Source organism: Sceloporus occidentalis, unplaced genomic scaffold (assembly GCF_023333645.1).
Source record: "Sceloporus occidentalis isolate IW3139 unplaced genomic scaffold, rSceOcc1.0.p SCAF_44, whole genome shotgun sequence".
NCBI lineage: Eukaryota > Metazoa > Chordata > Lepidosauria > Squamata > Phrynosomatidae > Sceloporus > Sceloporus occidentalis.
The window spans coordinates 5213116-5220000 of record NW_028317024.1 but is presented as its reverse complement, the minus strand read 5'-3'; positions in this window follow the sequence as shown (position 1 = coordinate 5220000).

Below are 6885 nucleotides of genomic sequence, written 5' to 3'. Positions count from 1 at the left end.
CACATTTATTTAAAGCAAATATGTTCCAGTTGTTTCCTCTGCCTTGACATGTAATAGCAGTGAAATTCTCATAATAAGTGTCTCTTAACAAGGAGAGGTAATTTGATCCGAGATGTCTGGCAAATGAAAACTAACATTTTAAAGTTTCTTAAAAATGACCTCACAAGCCCACATTATTAAAATAACGAGACGGATATAATAGGCACGTATAATCAAATAGTGATTTATACGCGATGTATTTCATTAATTAAGAAGTAACAGAACTTTATGTGCTGTGCAACTTGCTGGGGTCATCACTTCTGCCACCATGGCCTCTAAATTGCCCTCTATTCACAAGGATATTTTCACAGAGATCTCATATTTTCTACATGAACTACTTTTATTGATGAAAGCGCAATTTGTCCTGGATGTATAGTAGGCACATATATGAATTTGAGAACTGTTTCAATTATCTGGGCCGATACAGTCAGCAATGTTTTTATTTCATTTTTTAACCCTTTCTAAAAAGGTTGTATATTAGCCCTCTGCTGCCATGAGCGTTAATTCAACAAAAAACGTTGAATGTTAGACTTTTTTTTACACTAGTTTAGAAGCCAATCCAGTATTAAATACATACTTTTTTTTTTTTCAATAATGCATCCCAACATCCCTTTCCACAAGAAATACTATTACGGGCTCCCTGAAAACACGTATTATTTGGTGAATATGGAACCCATGGTCTGTCTTAGTCTAAAGCGGCAATGGCTTGGACGTGGAATATATTACTTAAGCCAGCAGCAAGTGCTTGCAATGCACCCAAAGATACCCAACGCACACCCCAGCTTAATACTTTTTTAGGTGGCAAATTCCTTTTAATCTGCAGCTAAGCCAAGCGTGATAGGAGTATACTGAAAGCCTACTTAAAAATGTACAATGTATCTCTCACTACTACTTTCGAAATACCTTCATGATGTCATGTTTGAATAATAAGAAGCGTTGCTTATTAATTTTTTAACGGATAATTGTTACACAGACCATGCTACTTTCCTTACGAGTGCTAATATTTAATTACGCTGAAAATATCCTTTTTTTTTATATGTATTGATGCAAATTTTGAATATGCAATAATGTTGACGAAACATTTTCTTTTTAAAGCAGGAATGCACACTGTTTCCTAGTAAATTACTTTTAAGTTACTGTATAAGAATAAAGCATCAGTCTGTTTTATTGTTTATCACAGAAAAGAAAGAAAAAGAGTTTAGGAAAAAATTTGAGTCAAATGTCACATTTCATTCTATATGTAATATGTACAAGTCATGTAAATTACCCATCTGTGTGTGTGCAAGTGTAACATGAGACAGGTAATTACACACCACTTCCCACTTAGAAATTATTCCATTTTCCTGCAAACCTTCTTTAAGCCTCTGATGTTACCAATCAATTATGATCTCATGCCTGCAGACACACAAGATAGATAATGTTTGTATCTTGCCGAGGACAAACCAAACATTATATGATTGTAAGCTCGCAAGAGCAGCGCTCTCCTCTCATTCTGTACCAGTATGTTTTAGCGTGTGTCAATGTTATTGTGATTTTAAATTGTCTTTGTTAAATACTTGTTTTATGTTTACTGTCCCCTATTGTAACAGTGCTACGTAATCTGCTATATATATGTAATATGTTGCCTCCCAGATGTCCTAGTGTCAGGACATTCCTGTCTCGTCACCCACTGTTTATTAAGCGCTATGTCAGCAGGTATAGCACCAAGTCCATACCAAAGTTAGATCACCCAGTGTAACTCCCTACTGTGCACAGTCCCAGTCTGTCACTGATAAAGACGACAAACACAATCGCAGTAGTCTCCGATTTGTAATTGGCTGAGACCAAAGTTAAATACATAAATATTGGAAAGTTGATTTACGTCGCATTATGCATGTGATCATGAAGCAGGAAAATAAAATGATGTACGATTATGGAGGAAAAGACAATTATATGCAATTATAGGGGAAATAAAATGGGCTGTAGCAGAACTGTATTGGGTAGGATGGGTCTGTCCTGCTCTTGATGTTTCTTTGGATTCATTTTAGGATTTGGGATGAGAAATACTTGGTAAATATGTGCAATTATTTAGATACATTTGATTATTTACCATATGGAAGGTCTGTTACAGAGATCTGCTGCCTATGGGTAAATGAAAAACTATGGCAGAACTAGCATTTTCAATTCTGACATCTACCAATTTCATTTATCTCGCTCCTCAGCATCAATCAGTTTGTACCCAAGAGAAGAAATACCCTAACTGGGAATAAAAAAGTCATACTGATTCTTAAAACACAACGTTAAGATTCTCCTTGACATATAAGCTGATTTTCTAATGTAAATATTTTTAATTTACCCCATAAACAACCTAACACGAGTTAACCCCTTCATGGCAAAGGGGTTTATCTCCTTAGGTGACTAGAGCTTTTTTGCCATTTTTACCATGTCTTTGTTCAATTGTGACTCTTCATGTCCACGTTGAATGCATCTGCACACATTAAATACAACAAACAACAAATTAGGACACTTGACAATTTTGTCGAAGGTTCCAAAATTTTCTTTTAGAAAGGTTAAGCAGGCCACCAGGTCAGATTAATCCCACAAAAAAGCAGACAACCAGGGTTACTTTCCTAGAAACACTTGCCATGCAACCATTTTACCACAAATTTCTGACGCAATGCACCATAAGTTTTCTGTGCTTTTTACACAAATGCATTTGTGTTTCTTGCACAGGTTAAGCACAACTGCAGAGAAATACACTAAAACTTGTCTTGTGTTATTTGGACTATACAGCCCACAAACCACAACATACCAGTTAAAGGTTTCAATCAAGGGATTAAAACAACGTGGAACACTCCTCTCTCTCTCTCTCTCCCTCTCATAGGGGACTGCCTTGGTTGCAAGGGAGTTCTCCTGACTATAAACTCTCCAAGGCACACAGGAACGTGCTGCTGCATTTTCCATAGGACATACCATTATGTCTGTCACCTAGTGCTTACTGCAGTGGACGTAATAGTACGTCCTACGTGGCGAAGGGGTATTTAGTATTTGGAACTCGAAAATATAGGTTTGGCTGAATGTTAAGAATAAAAATTGCATTTATCTGTCTTAATGAGAGGGCAACAATCTTTTTAGTTGATTTAATATGTAGTTTATTACCTTGCAAAAACAATGGGTTGATTTGTTCTGAAGCATAAACATAAAGTGCTTGGTTGATATCCTGTACATGCATTTAACACAGATTGGATGTCAGTGGGTTCAAAGCTGAACATGCGAGGGAGAAGGCATTGATATATTAAGTCCTTGCATGCGCGCAAGCACACTAACCCAGGACAGGAGATTATGTGTTATGGTATAAAATTACTAGTCATTAGTAAATTCCTAAACCACTCCTCTTAAAGAAATATATCTGTGTTATACTAAAAGAAAAATAGCTTTTTTGGCAAGGATACTTGGAATAAATGAAGTAACTGCAAGGAAAATATAATTTATATATTATATATTTATTATATATTCAGTATTCAAATGTATATATTATTTAACAATTTATATAAAAAAACAGCTACACAAATAGCATCAATTTACATTCCAAGATGTCCATATACTTGCAAGAGTTTTATTTATTACGTAGAAATGTTGCTGAAAAAAATAGAAACAAAAAAGTTGTGAAGATACAGAAGTATATGTGTATACAAACTTAAAGTTTCAAAGCTATGAACTCTGATCATTTACATTGTGGTTGACATTAAAAAAAAATATGCCAACCAACTGCTTAAGACATTAATAAGCATGTCTTTAACAAAGACTTAAACCTTCCTCAGAGGGCATTTTTGGGGGAACTCCCTTTCTCAGTTTTCCAGCAGTACACTTTTACATGATTCATAATTTGAGAGAGAATGTAATAGTATTGCCAGCAAAATAAATTCCATGTGGTAATGAGATTTTCTTGAAGATTTTATTTCTTACTCTGATCCAAGCCTATTTGCGTGCTCAAGTAGTCCTACAAATCAAAGGTAGATTAAAGATACTCAAGGTATATTATTCTAGAACAATTGGCAAGTGCATTTTGCCTTATTCTGTATTCTACAAGGAATACATATTCTGTGCCAAAAGCCTTCGCCATATACACCACATATTACTGAATGAGAAAAGTTATCTCTGCCTCATATTCCCCTGTGTTTAGAGCCACTAGGACCTTGACAGTTCCATGCACTGGGAAGGGAAGGTATCTTAAAGGTTGGTTTGTTGGTGGTTCAACTAGGTGCAGCTTGGTCTAGCCCAATCTGCGTGCGCAGATACCTGGCACTTTTGCTTGACTGACTTTAGGAAAGAGTCGGCAATTAAATTAATTGAATGGTCTGAAGAGCTGGGAAAAAAAAATAATAATACGCAAGTTTTAAAAAAACAACAAACAATGTATACGGAGAGGATAGTTACAAGAAGACAGCCTTTCATTCATACCACAGCACAGACTACAAATAACCAATACATTGAACTGGTAATTAGCAGAAAGAGTTAAAACACTGAGCAGGTACGGGTCTTGTGGCAATTACAAATCTCCCTGAAATAAAAGCCAGAAACAGGAAGCCAAAAAAACAGGTCCCTAAGGCAGGCATCTGTCTTAAATGATATCATTTGTCAAATTTCCAGCATCTTGTGGTTACTAACACAAAAAGAAGTTCTGTGCTGTACTAAGGACATTACATTCTCATTAGCCAGAATGTTCCTGAAATACAAAATAGAGGGTTTTCATTTAATAGGAAGCAGCTACAACCCCTTTCCGCTTTGGTGTATACAAAATAATTATTGTGAATAATAATTATGTTTTAAACATGTGCAGCCCTTTGAAATGTTTGTATTGACAGGAAAAGTGTACAAAACATATTTTAAATATTCCATAGTCATGGGCTTATTTACATTTTGATACGACTAAATGAGGCGGGCCAACACGTTGTCCTTTTTCTTTTAAATTAAATTACTTCTCTTACATAGAGCTCCATAGGTGTTTTGCGACCTCACCAATGCACACATGTTGAATGAACAAGATCTGAAGCTATCTGGAACGGATCACTAGAGTACTTTGTCAATTTGAAGCTCAGAGTTCCTATTCAGACTTAGCTGAACATTGGATTTTTAGTTTAAATATTGCTATACATTTCTCAAATTTGACATTTTAAGCAAGACCACTGACTGTCCATATTAAGTGGTAGGGGTTAATACAATAGGGGAATGTAAACATGATAGGAATAAACTAAGCCATCCTGAATACAAGACAACACCAAGGACTGAATAAGGTATAGGTCTTTATTGTGGGAAAAAATGGGCAGACTAGATGGGCTGAGTTAGTCATATCTGCCATCAAATTCTATTAGTGTCCAAACGGGTGTTCTGGTAAATATATTAATAGCAAACAGGATATTATACGTGAGACTGGCAAGTATGCACATTTAAGCAGTGCCGGACTGGCTTTAGCACTTTAAGGCTGTGGCCGTCTGAATATTCACAGCTGCATGCTATGTTTTTAAGCTCATGCAGCATGCAGCCGGGTATACCCAAGTGCTGTACCAATTAGAGTGACCACATCAGCCATTTTTTCCAGGACACAATTTTTTTTCTGGGCTGGTCAGCAATATGTGAAAATTATATGTATCATGGAAACAACATCATCTTTTATTTATATAGCGCCAACAAGTTATGCAGCGCTAAATACAATACATATAGTCAAGGGGTATGACAAGACTGGAATTGACAGACTAAGACAAACCGATACATTAGGTAGAGAGAGCCCTGCTCGCAAGCTTACAATCTTTAGTAGCTTGATAACGGGAGAAGCGGACAATGAAAGAAGAACAAGAAGAAGCAAGATCCGGATCTGCGGAAATGAACACAGGGACAGGGAAGCAGTTGCTGGAGAAGGTAGGGAGACTTTGAGAGAGAATGTGAGAGTGAGCAAGAGTGTGCAAGAATGAGAGAGTGAAAAAGCAACGAAATGCAAATGAAACTACAGAGCTCTCTCCTTTGTTTTTGCTTGTTTCCTGGGTAGGGGGGTCCCTCCTCGTTGTGGGACATTTGTGCTAATTACCGTATTTGCTCGATTATAAGACAAGGTTTTTTTCAGAGCAAATGCTCTGAAAAATACCCCTCGTCTTCTAATCGGGGTCGTCTTCTAATCAGACCTCAAATAGAGGTCTGATTATGAGACTAAGATCCAGATCCCCCGCACCGCTGCAGGGGACCTGGATCCTCCCCCCCACACACACACACACTTACCGGTGCTTCCTGCTGTATTGCCGGGGCAGCGGGTTGACGTCTACGCGATCCGCGCAGACAACGTCCGCTGCAGCCGGAAGGAGGTGTGGCTAGCAGCGGGGGTTGTCTGCGTCCGTCGCGGATACCGTCCCCGACTGTCAGAGATCAGAGTTCCCCGCACCGGTGCGGGGAACTCTGATCTCTGACAGCCGGGGACGGTATCCGCGACGGACACAGACAAACCCCCGCTGCCAACTCCACCTCCTTCCGGCTGCAGCGGAATGAGACGTCAACCCGCTGCCCCGGCAATACAGCAGGAAATTGGAAGCACCGGTAAGTGTGTGCGCGTGTGTGTGTGTGTGGGGGGGGGGTGTTAAACGGGGGCATAGGGCATTTCTGGAATGCCTTATACCCCTATATGCCACTCTGGCACTTAGGGGGTTAAAAGGCATATTATGGGGCAGAGTGGCATATAGGGAGGTATAAGGCATTTCAGGAGGCAGAGTGGCGTTAAAGGGGCATTTAATAGAGCACTCTGCCTCCTGAAATGCCTTATACCTCCCTATATGCCACTCTGCCCCATAATATGTCTTTTAACCCCCTAAATGCCAGAGTGGC